General features: G+C 41.6%; 1 protein-coding gene across 11 annotated transcripts in view; it reads right to left on the bottom strand.

Annotated features, from left to right (window-relative positions):
- Nucleotides 1–16,805, bottom strand: part of OTUD7A (OTU deubiquitinase 7A) — a 374,921-nt gene that overhangs the window by 184,308 nt on the left and 173,808 nt on the right. For 9 of the 11 annotated variants that reach the window (XM_045395224.3, XM_073995374.1, XM_045395223.3 and 6 more), the window contains one exon: nucleotides 12,745–12,867. The exons of the other annotated variants lie outside the window; for them this stretch is intronic. The gene's annotated coding sequence lies outside the window, so the exon portion shown is untranslated. The remainder of the gene's footprint in view (nucleotides 1–12,744; nucleotides 12,868–16,805) is intronic. 11 annotated transcript variants of the gene reach the window in all.

The following is a 16,805-nucleotide window of genomic DNA, read 5'->3' as shown; positions in this document are numbered from 1 at the left end:
CAAATTCCACAGGAATTAAATACACATAGAGAAGAAGTAAAACTGTAAGTGTGCCAGAGAAAAGTATAGGTGAACACATTTATGACCTTGTGGTAGAAAAGTGTGCTGGAGACCCTGCCTGATGTTGACCACAGCCCTTGCCTTTGTGTTTCTAGATCACATTTCTTGGCCTCCCAAGGCCAAGCAAGGTGTGGCCATGTGACTTAAGTTCCATGAAAATAGAATATGGCATGGAAGGAATGAGCCATTTCCAGGCCTGGCCCCAATCTCCCACGGCATCCACACTTCTCCCTTATCTCTTATTTGCCAGCTCAGCTCATTAGAAAGGATTCAGCAGACAGTCAGTAACCCCAGGGGATAGTAGAACTGCTGGATGGGAGCAATGTGAGTCCCTACATGATGGTATTGTCCCTATCAGGCTGGTACATGGCAAGAAATAAACCTGCCTTGTGTTAAAGTGCTGAGATTTGTGGGGATGCTCGTTTTAGCTTTTAGCCAGCCCTAACTAATAGATAAAGCCTTTGTAAGAGCTAAGAAGTGAAGGTCCATCTAATATGGTTTGGCTGTGTTCCCACCCGAAACGTCATCTTGAATTGTAATCCCCATAATCCCCACGTGTCAAGGGTGGGATCAGGTGGAGGTAATTGGATCATGGGGGTGGTTTCCCCCATGCTGTTCTCATGATAATGCGTGAGTTTTCATGAGATCTGATGGTTTTTATAAGTGCCTGGCATTTCCCCTGCTTGTATTTCTCCTTCCTGCTGTCCTGTAAAGAAAGTGCCTTGCTTCCCCTTCACTTTCCACCATGATTGTAAGTTTCCTAAGGACTCCCCAACCATGCTGAACTGTGAGTCAATTAAACTTATCTCCTTTGTAAACTACCCAGTCGCAGGCAGTTCTTTATAGCAGCATCAAAACAGACTAATAGAGTAAATTGGTACCACAGAGAGTGGGGTGCTGCGATAAAGATACCCAAGAATGTGGAAGCGACTTTAGAACTGGGTAACAGACAGAGGTTGGAACAGTTTGGAGGGCTCAGAAGACAGGAAGATGTAGGGAAGTTTGGAACTTCCTAGAGACTTGCTGATGGCTTTGACCACAACGCTGACAGTGAGATGGACAATCAAGTCCAGGCTGAGGGGATCCCAGATGGAGATGAGGAACTTGTTGGGAACTGGAGCAAAGGTGATCCTTTTTATGCTTTAGCAAAGAGACTAGTGGCATTTTGCCCCTGCCCTAGGCATCTGTGGAACTTTGAACTTGAGAGAGATGATTTAGGGTATCTGGTGGAAGAAATTTCTAAGCAGCAAAGCATTCAAGAGATGACTTGGTGCTCTTAAAAGCATTTAGTTTTATTCATTCACAAAGATTTGGTTTGGAATTGGAACTTATGTTTAAAAGGAAGCAGAGCACAAAAGTTCAGAAAATTTGCAGCCTGAAAATGTGATAGAAAAAAAAATGGTTTTTTTTTTTTTTGAGGAGTAACTCAAGCTGGCTGTAGAAATGTACTTAAGTAATGAGGAGCCAAATGTTAATCACCAAGACAATGGGGAAAATGTCTCCAGGGCATGTCAGAGGTCTTCACAGCAGCCCCTTGCATCACAAGCCAGGAGACCTAGGAGGAAAAAAATGATTTTGTGGGTTGGGCCCAGGGCCTTGCTGCTTTGTGCAGTCTCAGGACTTGGTGCCCTGTGTCCCAGCTGTGGCTAAAAGGGGCCAATGTACAGCTCAGGTTGTTGCTTCCGAGGGTGCAAGTCCCAAGCCTTGGTGCTGGGCCTGCAGGTGCACAGAAGTCAAGAATTGAGGTTTGGGAACCTCTGCCTAGATTTCAGAGGATGTATGAAAATGCTGGGATGTCCAGGCAAAAGTTTGCTGCAGGTGCAGAGCCCTCATGAAGAACCTCTGCTAGGGCAGTGCAGAGGGGAAATGTGGGGTCACAGCCCCCACACAGAGTCCCCACTGAGGCACTGCTTAGTGGAGCTGTGAGAAGAGGGCCACCATCCTCCAGATCCCAGAATGGTAGATCCACCGACAGTTCACACTGTGCACCTAGAAAAGTCGCAGACACTCAACACAAGCCTGTGAAAGCAGCCAGGAGGGGGTCTATACCCTGCAAAACCACAGGGATAGAGCTGCCCAAGGCCATAGGAGCCCACCTGTTGCATCAGCATGACCTGGATGTGACACATGGAGTCAGAGGAGATCATTTTGGAACTTTAAGGTTTAAGATTGTCCTACTGGATTTTGAACTTGCATGGGGTCTGCAGCCCCTTTGTTTTGGCTAATTTCTCCAATTTGGAATGGCTGTATTTACCCAACGCTTGTACTCCCATTGCATCTAGGAAGTAACTAACTTGCTTTTGACTTTACAGGCTCATAGGCAGAAGGGACTTGCCTTGTCTCAGATGAGACTTTGGACTTAGACTTCTGGGTTAATGCTGGAATAAGTTAAGACTTTAGGGGACTGTTGGAAAGGCATCATTGTGTCTTGAAATGTGAGAACACAAGATTTGATTTGGAAGGGGCCAGGTGTGGAATTATATGGTTTGGCTATGTCCCCACCCAAAATCTTATCTGAATTGTAATCCCCATGTGTTAAGGGTGGGACCAGGTGGAGGTCACTGGATCATGGGGGAGGTTTCTCCCATGCTGTTCTCATGACAATGAGTGAGTTCTCATGATAGTGAGTGAGTTCTCATGAGATATGATGGTTCTGTAAGTGCCTCACATTTTCCCTGCTTGCATTTCTCCTTCCTATTGCCCTGTAAAGAATGTGCCTTGCTTTCCCTTCACCTTCCGCCATGATTGTAAGTTTCCTGAGGACTCCTCAGCCATGCTGAACTGTGAGCTAATTAAACCTCTTTCCTTTATAAATTACCCAATCTCGGGCAGCTCTTTATTTCAGTGTAAAAACAGACTAATACACCATCAAAATAAATTTGATAAAACCGATAATAGCAAAAACCAAAGACAATAAACAAAGTTCTATATGATAAAAAAAATAGATATTTTAAAGTTATATAACAGAACAAGAAATTTTGGAAAACACATAAAAACAAGGGATTGGTATTCAATGGACCAATTAAAAAATTGACATATTACATGAATGTGCAATTTACAGGAAACTCAAATGACTAGAATCAACCTTAGTCATAATGACAAAAATACAAATTAGACAAGATACCCACTAACCACCCTCACCCACGCCCTCATGCATCAAATTGGCAAGGGAAAAAAAGCCTGAAAACATCAAGTCCTGGTGAAGTGAAATTGGTAGTTTTTAACACTGCTAGTAGGGGAATATTGGGCTAGTGGTGAGGTCAGGAGGGGCCATATTTTTTAGTATCTAAAATTGTTTTTAATATAGAATACATATTTTAATATAGAATACATATATAGAATTGTAACTATACAATTCTGCCTCTCAGTATCTTCCTGAGAGAACACTCTGCTTATGTGGACAAAGAAGCACATCTAATGATGCTCCCTGAAGCATAGCTGGAAATATAAAAAAAGTTTGTCAATAGGAGATTGGCTGAATCAAGCCTATTACATCAGTACCTGAACTACATTATAGGTGTCAACAAGGAAGTGTCTCTAGGACACATGAGATTATTAATGTGTTATAGCATGATTAAACAATACTAACAGGAAAAAGGTCTCATGGGTAGAAAACTTTCCAGAAGGAAAACTAGCTATGGTCATGAGGGCTCTCAGGAGCTCAGGACCCGGGAGGGAGGGAGCAGGGCACTCATCTCTACTTTAAGGCCTCCCAAACTCTTTGCCCCCTGCTCACATAATAAACCACACTTCAAGCATCATTTTCTACCGAAGCTATTAAATAAGATACAAGAAATGACAGGGGCCTAGGCTCTAGCATGGAAGCAAATGCAAGCAAGAGAAGAGTATAAAGGTGCACCTTGTCTGGCAGGTTATGTGATGGGGGTTGGAGAATCCACGGAGGCTGTGCCGGCACAAACCCTGGGGAAAGGTAGGGCTAGTTTTGAGTTGAAGCTTTGCCATGCTCTTCAAGTGTGGTCTTTAGGAAATCACTAAACCCCTGTGAATCCACTTCCCATATAAAGATACGGTATATATGCAAAAGATACCATATCTTTCTTGGAACTGTGTTAAGTTTAAATAAACCTAAATAAAAATATTATACCTATCGGCCTGCCTGCCTGCCTGTCCACCTATCATCTACCTTCAATCTATATTCTATCTCTCCCTTTCTTGTTCCACCTACCTACCTACCTACATATCTTTTGATGTATATTTGTTCCTGTCTGTATGTATCTATCTTTCTAATTATTTTTTCTCATTGTCTGTCTGCCTTCCTCTTTCCTGATTTTCTGTCTCTCCTTCCATTGGTCATGTGTCTGTCTTACTATTATCTATGTAGATGTCTAACTACCCATCTTTCTTTCTTTCTTTCTTTCTTTCTTTCTTTCTTTCTTTCTTTCTTTCTTTTCTTTCCTTTCTCTCTCTCTCTCTCTTTCTTTCTTTCTTTCTTTCTTTCTGTCTCTCGTCTCTCTCTCTCTCTTCTCTCTCTCTCTCTCTTTCTTTCTGGCATCCTGTCTATTTCTACCTGTCTCCATCCATCCACCCATCCATCCATCCATCCATCCATCCATCCATCCATCCATCCATCCATCCATCCATCCATCCATCCATGCACTGACCCACCCACCCACCTATGCATGTTTCTGGGTGTCTATTTGTCAGTATGTCTGTATGTCTTTGTGCTATATATCTGTCTATCTGACTGCCTGTCTGTCTCTCTATGCTAGAAACTCTCTTTTTTTCTGTCTATCCATCTGGGGGTCTCAATGTTTTTCCCATCTGTCTTGTCTGCATGTCTTTCAACCTATCCTGTTTGTCTACATATCTATCCATATGCCCATGAATGTATCTATCTGATTATCCACAACCTGCCTGAATGTCTGTCTATATATCCCCCTCCCTTTCCTTTCTCCCTCTATATCTTTCTGTCTGACTGTGTTTCACTGTCTAATAATGATTGTCTAACTTCTCCCTGACAGTCTAATTTCTATTGACCACTGTTGACCTACCTTCTTGGTGCTTGACACAGAGCAGAGCCTCACTCAAGGCTAGTTTACTTCTCCCTTTTCAGTTCCTTTCGCTCCTTCATTGCTCCATTCCTACACCCAGCTGCCATTAACTGGGCCATTGCTCTGTGTTATGTGCTAGGGATACAACCTAAAATCAGGTAGGGTCTCTGCCTTCTAAGAGTGTTTGGGCTGCTGGCCTAAAAAACAAATTAATGAGGCAGTTATATCACATGATGCTTAGAGCTATGAGAGACAAGATGGTGTTAGGCACAAGGGAAGGGCACCCATGTTAGACTGGAGTGGAGGAGAGAGTAAGAGAGGCTCTGAAGAAGTGACATCTCATCTGAAAACCACAGGGGACTGGGGATTTTGCAAAGAAGTAGAGGGCTGAGTTCCATGTAACTGGGGAAGGGGTATGGACAGTGGGTGCAGAGCCAGGAAAAGAGGGAACAGGGTACATGTAGACCTGGAGAACAACAGAGCCAGGACACAGTCAAAAATTCTAAGGAATTGACAAAATTCAGGCAAGAGAGACCAAAATTGACCTAAATAAATACAGAGATGTACTGTTTTTATGAACTGTAAGATATACCACAGTTAAGATGTCAGGTATAGTCACACTGATCTATAAATTCAATGCAATCCCAGTCAACATTCCAACAGGTTTCTTTGTAGGCACAGACAAGCTGATTCTAATTTTATATAGAAAGATAAAGAAACTAGATTAGCCAAAACAACACTGAAAAAGAAAAAAGTTAGAGGACTCACACACTTGATTTTAAGATGCATTATAAACCTCCCATGGCCAAGACAGTATAGCATTGGGATAGTAGAGGATAGACACACTTACTACTAAAACGAAAGACAACTGATTTTTGACAAAGGCACAAAGACAATCCAATGGAGAAAAGATAAGACTTTTCTAAAAAATGATGCTGGAGCAAATGGACTTCTATAAAGTAAACTCAATCTACATCTTACACCATATATAAAATTAACTCTGAATGGATCATAGACTAGGTGTGCATGTATGTTTACGTGTCCATATGTGAGCATGTGTATGCATGTGCTGTGTGTGTGCATGTCCATGTGAGTGTACATGTGTTTAACAGTGTGTATGTGTGTCTGTGACTTCTGTGTTTATGTTGAACGTGTGTGAATATATGTGAATGTTTGCATGCGCGTGTGTGTGTGTATGTATGTGCACATTCACATAACTGTGTGTGACAGTCTGTGCATGTTAAAAAGGGAGAGAGGGAAGGGTGTCTAAGGGACATTTGGATAGAAATTCCAGTGGGCTGGCTGTTAATACTTGGAAGTTTCCAGCCCACTTAGAGTAAGTGGAACCAAGAGAGTCGACGTAGTGGCTCTTTCCATTAAGAAAAAAGAATTTAGATTTCACAAAAACAGGAGAATTTCAGCTTTTGGGCTTTCTTATTGGCCCATGTTAGTTGATTATTTACACATATCAGTGACTGGTAAAATTCAGTGTTTTATTTTAGTGTCTATCTTTTCAAATATAATAAACAACTTTGCCCAAATAAAAAAAAATAAACATAAAGGAAATAAATATCTGTCATCATGTATGGATTTGAACTTTTAAAATAGATAACATTGAGATAGGTGGATTCTGAAGAACCCACCCAGCATTCTATACTACCCTGTCAACTTTATGACCCAACAGATTAATCTACTAATTGTTTTCTTCTTTAGTTTCTTGGGTTTTCATTTTTAGTCACTAGAAACACTTATACAAATACAAATCCAGGCAGGCATTCCAAAAATTCCTGGGGATAATTTACGTCTAGTCCCTGGTTCTCACTGCCTCAGTTTTGAGAGGAGGATTGCAGTTCCTATTTTAATATGGTTGTGGTGGTGATTACATAGCATAGTGCCTGGCACATAGCTAGTACCAAAAAAAGGATAGGTACCCCATAAATATATACACCTACTATATACCCACTGAAATTAAAAAAAATCAAAAACATAGGTATGATTATGATTATGTATATATTTATTTGCAATATATTCTTAAATTAATAACCTGGGAAACCTAATAAAACCATCTGGAGTTCTATTCCTTCAGAAGATTTCCTTTGGTACTTTTTATATCAAAATAACATATAATTTTTAAAAGGTTGGTTCTGAATTGAAACTGATGACTATGAAGTCCAAGTTGATAGGATCAGCTGTTTGAGTCAGAAAGAAACTGTATTCTTAAGCAGAAAATTTGTTTGTCTACACTCCCCTGAGGAAAGTATGGTAAAGCCAATTGCATTCAAACACTAAGCATTGGCTCAAGACCAAATAAGAAGCATTGCAGCCCTGGATGATGTAGTCAATGTAAGTTCGAAGCAATTGATTTCAACAAAGAAAACTATTCTGCTACTGGCCACGGATGGGGTATCTTTCTGAACTGCACGTTGTCCCCACAAATAAGGTACCTCTAGTTTTAAGCCTCCCTAATCAATGGCCAAGGATGCAATTATAGTTGCAGAGAAGGGGAACTCAAATGGAGTGGGAATAAAGAAAGGAAGAGTAATAAAGAATAGGAAAGGGACAGTAGAGAAGCAGGAGAAAGGAGATGGGAGAAGCCGGGAAAGATGAAAGACAGCTCTGCTGAGAAGCACATACCCAAGAACAATCAACCCTATACATTTCATGGATGCTGCATCAGTTACCTATTGCTGTGAAACAACGACTCCCAAATTTAGGGACTTAAAACGACACATATACATAATCTCACCATTTCTGTGGGGCAGGAGTCAGAGTGCACCTTAGCTCAGGGTCTCTCACAAGGCTGCAATCAAAATGTGAGTTGAGGCTGCAGTCTCATCTGAAGGCTCAAATGAGGAACCTTTCTCTTCCAAGCTTACTCATGTGATCATTCACAGAATTGTTTCTGAGGGTTGTTGAACTAAGAAGCTCAGTCCTTTGCCACGTGGGCCTTTCCAAAGGTGAGATCACAAAATCAGAGTTGTTTCATCAGAGCAACCATGTGAGAAGAGTCAGAGAGAGCCTGAGCAAGACAGAAGCCACTGCATTTGCATCCTGGTCTTGGAAGTGACACCTGTCACTTCCGCTGTATTTTGTTTATTAACAGCGAGTCACTATGTCCAGCTCACACCCAAGGGCAGGGGACAATACGAAGATGCGACGTCAGGAGGCAGGAATGGTTAGGAGCTGTGTCAGAAGCTGTCTCCCACACATGGCCTTGCAGTGTCTACACCGGAGCTCAAGTGCATTGTGCAGGCCAAAAAGCGGCACCTTCACACGGTGCTACGTGATCACTCACAACTTGTCAACCACCATATTTTAGCTGATTGTTATGGAAACATTGATTCCAAACCTGAAAAAGGGAAAAATGATGATTTCTGGGATCTGTGATATTCTGCTAGAATGCAAAAAAGTCTGATTGATCTCATTCTGAAGCTCTTGAGCAGTGTGACAAATATTTATCTAATCATTCACAATTGGTTAAAATAAAGAGGTTTATAGCCCTGTGAGATTAGCCTGCAGGATTGATAGCTTATGACTTTTACTGCCTAGTAAACAAATTAACTCCAAATTTGGCATTTGTATTGCTTTGTAGAGGTTTGCCTTAACTTAGCATCTCATTTCTGCATTTCTTTCCCAACTGACCTTAAAAATCCCAGTTACCAGCCAGGCGCGGTGGCTCATGCCTGTAATCCCAGCACTTTGGGAGGCTGAGGTGGATGTGTCACGAAGTCAGGAGATTGAGACCATCCTGGCTAACACGGTGAAACCCTGTCTCTACTAAAAATACAAAAAATTAGCCAGGCGTGGTGGCAGGTGCCTGTAGTCCCAGCTACTCAGGAGGCTGAGGCAGAAGAATGGTGTGAATCCGGGAGGCGGAGCTTGCAGTGAGCCGAGATCGCACCACTGCACTCCAGCCTGGGTGACAGAGCGAGACTCCATCTCAAAATCAATCAGTCAATCAATCAATCAATCAATCAATCCCAGTTACCAAATGCTTGTGGAGCCAGATCATTTGTCTTTTTGCTGGTTCCCTAATGAGTTAAACAAAGCTTTGGAACATGGTAACAGATGATTTTGCCTGAGAATTGAGCTTTTGCATGCTCTAGGAGTAACCAAGATGTACACAGGGAATTCAGCAAAGTGCTGAATACACACTGGGTTCCTGGCCTTATCTTGACTGGCTGACCCACCTTCACACACTTACGGGGCACAATGTCTGTGGGGATAGCAAGCCCCCAGGGGATTTAAGAACTGCCCTAAGGGTGTGTCTTCAAGCCTTTTGTGAATTTATACTTATGCCATCTCACGGGGGACTGTGTCTCTTTCCATGGCTCAGCAACAGGGCTTTGAAGAGTAAGCCCCAAAACCAAGTTCTGGGTATGAGGGTTTCTTGGCTGGTGATGCTGATGAACCCACACTGGGGAACACAGACTGCCGGGCTGCTGCTGTACAGGAGAAGGGAACGGGAAGAGGGAGATGCAGGGAGGGGCCTGGCCCCGGGCTGTGGAGGAGGAGGGGTCCTTTTCGCCCGAGTGTGGCCAAGCACCTGCAAGCCTCCTGGGAGTGGGCCTCTCTGCACGGGCTTTGCCTTGGCTTCCAGCCACCTCCATTTGGTTCTCTAGCACACAGGCCTGGAGCGTGGAGCTCACTCAAGTCCAGAGAGCTCAGGTTTCTAAGTGGACAGATATCCCACAGGATGTGCTTTGGGGAAACTGAGAAAAGGCAGCCCTGATATTTCCATCCACACACTCAAGTGAAACTCAGTGATTTCCTTGGTGTTGATGCAGAACCAGAGGTTTGATTTTCACCTACACTTCACTCATCCTATAACCTGTGGGTTTGCTCCTGGGAAAACAGAAAAGGCACAGTCCCATCCCCAAGGAGCGCATACAGAGGACAAGGAGACAAGCAAGGATTCCTGGCACGTGAACAGCTGGTAAGAAGGAAAAAGGAGATGTGGCGAGGCTTCAGGGAAGCCTGGGGCTGGAGCCCACAAGAAGTGTCCTCTGGTCCTGGCAAACCCCAGGCTAGCTGGGTTGGTATCGCCCCAGAAAGCAGGGGAACCTCACAGGGCCATCCGTTCAAGCTCAGCCTGACAAGAAGCCGACAGAAAGCACGTCATCCGGACGCAGGATGCAGAGCGGTCTTCTCTGTGAGCACTAGCTCTCATCTGCTTTTAAGAGTTGTGGGGAAGAAAATGAGGCAAGTAACCTTTTCCGAGGAAGTATTTTTAAGATATTAACATGTTTTCCAACAGCAATTTTTTTGAAGACTCAGTCTAATTCATATTCGTGTGTAGCTTCTAAAATAACTTATATTTGCACAAACTGTTTTCTTGGTAAAATTTTCAAAACATTCTCAAGGAAGATGCATTCTGTGGCAATGGGATGCCAATAGAACTAAAAGGACTTGATCTAAATGGAAAAAAATACCCACACATAATCTTCAGATTAAAAAAAAAAAAACCAATTGGTTAGTGGTGACTGAAAGGCAAACCTGACAACAGACCAGGGAGGTTCAGGCCCAGCGAGGGGAGGCAGTTAAGGGTGACCAAGAGCAGGAGGAGGAAGCCGATGGGGGAGGGCACATCAGGACACTGTTCACTGATGAATACTTCCTGGCGTGGTGGTTTCATTCCCTATGCAACCTTTTAACTGCAGGGACGCAGAGCATGGGGCATCTACTCTGTCATTCAGATTTATTAGCATTTTTGCTAAAGGTCTTATAAAAGATCTCAGGAATAAAAGCAGCATCCAGTGGCTCTTGCCCATGTTTCCTGTGTCTGATAATAATTAACAGCTACTGCTTAGCAAGGCCAGCCACAGGCTCTACCCTCCGCCATATGCCTCCTGCGATGGTCACTCCCAGTCTCCTAATTGTAACTATAAGGACACTAAAGGTTTGTGAGGAGAAATGTTTGCTCGCAGTCACCTGGTTGTTGTATGACAGAGACAAGATGCATACCTAGATGCCTATCTGAATGGTCTAACTTCAGAGTCCTCTTGACCACCTCACCATATGCTCCCTTGTGTGATGACCTCCCAACCACAGAAAATGTGAAACATAAACGACTATGTGACAAAGAAAGTCTGAGGTCCCAATACACTAATGGCTTAAAAATCATAATACAACCATCAAGGGATGCTAAGATCACTGGATGAAAATCAGCCAGGGAAGAGAATGTTCACGGAGCTTCAAAGTCTGCCCCATTGCTTACTAGTAAAAGACAAGAATGTAAAAAGTGACTTTATAGGCCAGATGTGGTGGCTCACACCTGTAATCCCAGCACTTTGGAAGGCCGAGGTGGGTGGACTACCTGAGTTCAAGAGATGGAGACCATCCTGGCCAACATGGTGAAACCCCATCTCTACTAAAAATACAAAAATTAGCTGGGTGTGGTGGTGGGTGCCTGCAGTCCCAGCTACTCGGGAGGCTGAGACAGGAGAATCGCTTGAATCTGGTAGATGGAGGTTGCAGTGAGCCAAGATCTTGCCACTGCACTCCAGCTGGTGACAGAGCGAGACTCCATCTAAAAAAAAAAAAAAAAAAAGTAACTTAATAAAGAGAGCTCATGAGAAACGACCTTAGCCCGGTGAACAAACTTATCACCATGAGCCATGGGTGCCCACTGTTGTGCTGGAAAGAGAGATGGAGGAAATGTCTATCTCAATCTAAGTATGAGGAAATAATCAGACAAGTCCAGATTGGGTAGCGCTCCATAAAACAAGTGGCTCAGACTCTTCAAAAACATCAACATCATGAAAGAGAAAAATGAAAGCAGGGCTTTAGTTCAGATAAAAAGAGACATAACTGAATTCAGTGAGTGATACTTAATTGAACACTAGACAGTGGAAAACAGCTATGATGAATATTTGGGAGACAATCAGAGTTATCTGGATAGGGACAACATATTTGGATAATATCTCTTTATCAATATTATATTTCACAGTGGTAATGGTACTACACTTTTGTAGAAGGCAGCTGCGTACTTAGGAGATGATGCCAAAGTGTGTCATGATGTCAACAGCCTACTTTCAAATGATTCAGACAAAAAGAATCAAACACACACAAACACATATTTACCATCTGCGTGTGTCTGTGTATAAACAATTGGTAAATCTGGGTGAAGAATTATGGGTGTTCACTTTTCTATTCCTTCAAGTTTTCTGTAGAATTAAAGCTTATAAAATAAAAAGTAGGCAAGAAGGTATATAAAAATATTTGTTCCAAGAGTGATAAAGCAAAAGAATTTGCTATCACTCTTGATACCAGTCAGATTAAAATTGTATTTTTGGATAAGAAGAGGAAACAGTAAAAGTAAAAATAATTAGTGTGTTAAGATAATAGGACTATTTTTCTTTTGCTTATAATATTTTAAAAATCAATAATGGTTGCAACAGATGACAAATTTTGCACTGGTATAAATCAAGTCACTTGTCAATCACTACAGTTGTTTTTTTCCTTTTAAAGAATAATGCCTATTATTCCAATCTCAAATTCTAATGCCGTATGAAATACATTTCATGACTCTTTCTCAATGAACCTTACACTTTATCCGGGCTTTAGGTTTGATTTCCAGGGAGTCCACAGAACCACTACCAGGTCTATTGTCGGCAGTGACTGCACTTGCCCCTCTGGCTTGCCACTAAGACCCCATCAACACAGGACTTACTTTTCAGACACCTGATTCTGGAGGTGTGTGGCAGTCAGGCATGCAGGCCAACGCCGCACCGTCCCTGCTGGAAATGGCCCATTGTTGCCCCAGTGGAAGGTGAGACCACAGCGCCTGAGAACTCTGGAAAAGACAGTGAGAATCAAAGAGAATGTTCACACTTCACGGAAAGTGAGAATTCACAATTTCAATGTTAGGATTTTTTATATTTAAAAAATTAAATATTAATATTTCAAATTTTAAAATGATTTTAAATATTTAACATGCATTTGCAATTGGCTGGTGAATCCCACAGCCCTGTCTCCCACTCCTAATACATGACCCCACCCTTTAATTTTTAAATGAATGCCCCATCAGGAGACAGATGAGGATCAATGGGAAAAGTCTCATCTGTGTAGACTTAACAGACGTGAGGGTGGGCTTAGAGCTCCTAGAAGCTGATGTGCCAGGGGAGGGAACTGTGCTTCTCAGCGGGGCTCGAACACTGAACTCTGACTTCTGAGATTCTGGGAGAGAGGTTCTGGGGGTGTGATCTGCGGGGAACCTCAAAGTGAGGGGGCTGTTCATATTTCACACAGAACCAGGTGCACCCCATCTGGACTGGGCATCCCCTAGGTCAGCAGATGTCTGTATATTTTTACCTTTTTAGGTCATTTATCTAATAACTTTTAGATAAAATTTAATTTTTACTCAGTTAAATAACATACATAACCTCTAATTTCCACATAGGATAAGGCCCCTAGTTCAATCTAATTCCCATCTCTTCTTCTGCTACCTGCTATATTTTGTTGAAATTATTTAAAATGTTAATTTGAAATTCCTTTTGATTTTTGTGTTCTACTTTCTCAGGAGTCATAATTCTTAACAACTGCTTTAAGCTTCAGTTCTATATTATTACTTGTAACATGACTGTGTTTTGGTGTTTGCTGATTGATCATAAATAATTTGCATATCTCTCATTGCTCCTTTACTTTTCAATTTTACTAGAAGGCTTGAGTAGTACTTTCAAAATGATTTTGTAGGCAATAAATTTTCTGATTTCTAATGCAAAAGAATAGAATCAATAGCTAAGACAATCTTGAAAAAGAAGGACAAAGTTGGAAGTCTCACACATCTTGATTTCAAAACATACTATGAATCTATGTTAATCAAAGCACGTGGTGTGGGCATAAAGACAGATTTACAGTCCACACAAGGTAGACCAGAAATACATCCTCAAATATATGGTTAAATCATTTTCCACAAGGGTGCCATGCATGGCTTCACATAAATGGCCAAACGTTTTCCTCAAGACCATTCCATGTGGAAAGGACAATCTTTTCAATAAACGGTGCTGGGAAAACTGTACATCCACATGCAAAATAATGAAGTTAGACTCTTACCTAACATTGTATGCAAAAATTAACTAAAAATGGATTGAAGACCTAAATGTAAGAGCTAAACCTATAAAACTCATACAGGGAAAGACTGGGGAAAAGCTTTACGGCACTGGATTTGACAATTATTTCTTGGATACGATGCCACCAAAAAAACAGGGAAAACAGGAACCAAAGGAAAAACAGATAAATTGGATTTCATCAAAATTACAAACTTTTGTGTACCAAAGGACACTATCAAAGTGAAAAGGCAACCAATAGAATGACAGAAAATGTTTAAAAATCATATCTCTGATAAGGGATTAATACCCATCACATATGCAGAACCCCTGTAACTCAACAGGAAGAACCTGAAAAAATGGAAAGATATCCCACGCTCACGGATTAGAAGAATTAATATTGCTAAAATGTCTATATTAACCAAAGCGATTTATAGATTCAATGCAATTCCTCTCAAAATACCAATGACATTCTTCACAGAAATAGAAAAAAGGCTGAAATTCATATGAAACCACAGAAGACCTTGGATCTAAAGTGATCCTGAGCAAAAAGAACAAAGCTAAAGGCATCACACTGGTTGTGTTTTCAAATGATACTACCAACCTACAGTAACCAAAAGAGCATGGCACTCACATAAAAACAGACACATCCACCAATGGAACAGAACAGAGAACCCGCAAATACATCCACACACTTACAGCCAACTCGGTTTCGACAAACGTGGCAAGAACACACATGGGGGAAAATACAGTCTCTTTAATAAATGGTGCTGAGAAAATCAAATATCCATGTGCAGAAGGATGAAACTAGATCCTTATCTCATCATATACAGAAATCAACTCAGAATGGATTAAAGGCTTAAATGTAAGACCTAAAATTATGGAACTACCATAAGAAAACATTGGGGAGACACTTCAGGACATTGGTTTGGGCAAAGATTTTTGCATAAGACCTCAAAAAGGCAACAATAGAACAACGGGTTTATATTAAGCGAAAAAGCTTCGGCACAGGAAGGGAAACAGCTAAGTGAAGAGACAACCTAGAGAAAGGGAGAAAATATCTGCAAACTTCCACCTGACAAGGGATTAATAACCAGATTATATAAGGAGCTCAAACAACTCCATAGCAAAAAAACAAATCATCTGATTAGAAAATCGGTAAATGACCTGAATAGATGTTTCTCAAAAGAAGACATACTAACAGCCAACAGGCATATGAAAAAATGCTCAGTATCATGAATCACCAGGGAAATGCAAATTAAAACCACAATGAGATATCATCTCACTCTAGTTAGAACTGGCTATTATAAAAAAGACAAAAAACAACAGATGCTGGTAAGGATGTGGAGAAAGGGGAATGTAAATTAGTACTACCATTACGGAAAACAGTACGGACGTTCCTCAAGAAACTAAAAACAGAACGACCAAATATCCATTAATCCTGCTGCTGAGTATATATTAAAAGGAAAGGAAATCAGTATATTGAAGAAATATCTGCACTCCCATGTTTACTGCAGCACTGTCTGCAATAGCTGAAATGTGGACTCAACCTAAGTGTCCATCAATGGATGAATGAATAAAGAAAGTGTGGAATATATACAGGACGGAATATTACTCAACCAGAAAAAGAACGGAATCCTGTCATTTGCAGCATCATGGATGGAACTGGATGTCATGATGTTAAGTGAAATAAGCCAGGCACAGAAAGACAAATATCACATGTTCTTACTCAAATGTGGGAGCAAAAAAAGTGGGTCTCACAGACGTAGGAGTAGAATAGTGTTTACCAGATGCTGGGAAGGGAAGTGGGGAGGAAGAGAAGTTGGCTAATGGGTACCAACATGCAGTTAGATAGAAGAAATACATTCTTGTATTTGATAACATAGTAGGAAAATTATAGTTAACAATAAACTACTTCCTGTGTCCCTTTCTTTGTTCACATTTTTTCCCTCAGGAATTTTCAAAATCCCTGTTCTCTCCTGGCTCCACTCAAGACCCAGCTCAAATGCCATGTTTGTCATGAAGCTTACCTAAGAACAGCCTTCGACCCGGGGCCCCGTGTCTCCAATGCTGGACTTGGTCCCCTGCCCACTCTGGGGTGTTCACTCCATGGACATGCAGTCCCCTGGCGGAAAATGAAGGACACCCCCGACTAACAACCCTCACACACTTGCACTGGGACAGACACTTTTCCTGCCTTTATCACTTAGTGAGTGGCTTTATCTCTTAGTCTTCCTAAAAGCTTCAAGAGCTGAGTGAGTTTCTAGGAAATGGGCTTTAATCCACACAGTGATCACTGGGTCTGTCTCTCAGGAAGGTGCAGGAGAGATGCTCAGGTCAGGCGTTCATCTCTGCCTCAGGCCTGCTGGTAAGCGGTTTTGTTTATGGTTCCCTAATGGAATAAAAACTTACAGCATGTCCTGGCCAAATTTTCAGGAAATTTAAATTCAGGAGAAGTCTGTAACAACTTCTGGAAATAAAGAGGAAAGTCTCTTTTCTTTTTTCTTTTGTACTGTAAGATACTGTAAGTCCAAACTATGTCCGTAATGAATTACGTAAAGATCTGGAAGGCTGAAGTGTTTCTCGAAATGCCAATACCTCTAGAGGGAAATGCAGGAAAACAGCCATTGGGTAAAATGAGTTCAGATCTGCAACAAAACACAAGGGAGGGGTAAGGCTATCAGCT

Source organism: Macaca fascicularis, chromosome 7 (assembly GCF_037993035.2).
Source record: "Macaca fascicularis isolate 582-1 chromosome 7, T2T-MFA8v1.1".
Lineage (NCBI taxonomy): Eukaryota > Metazoa > Chordata > Mammalia > Primates > Cercopithecidae > Macaca > Macaca fascicularis.
Note: the sequence above shows the minus strand (reverse complement) of the source record. Positions and strands in the feature narration are given on the sequence as shown.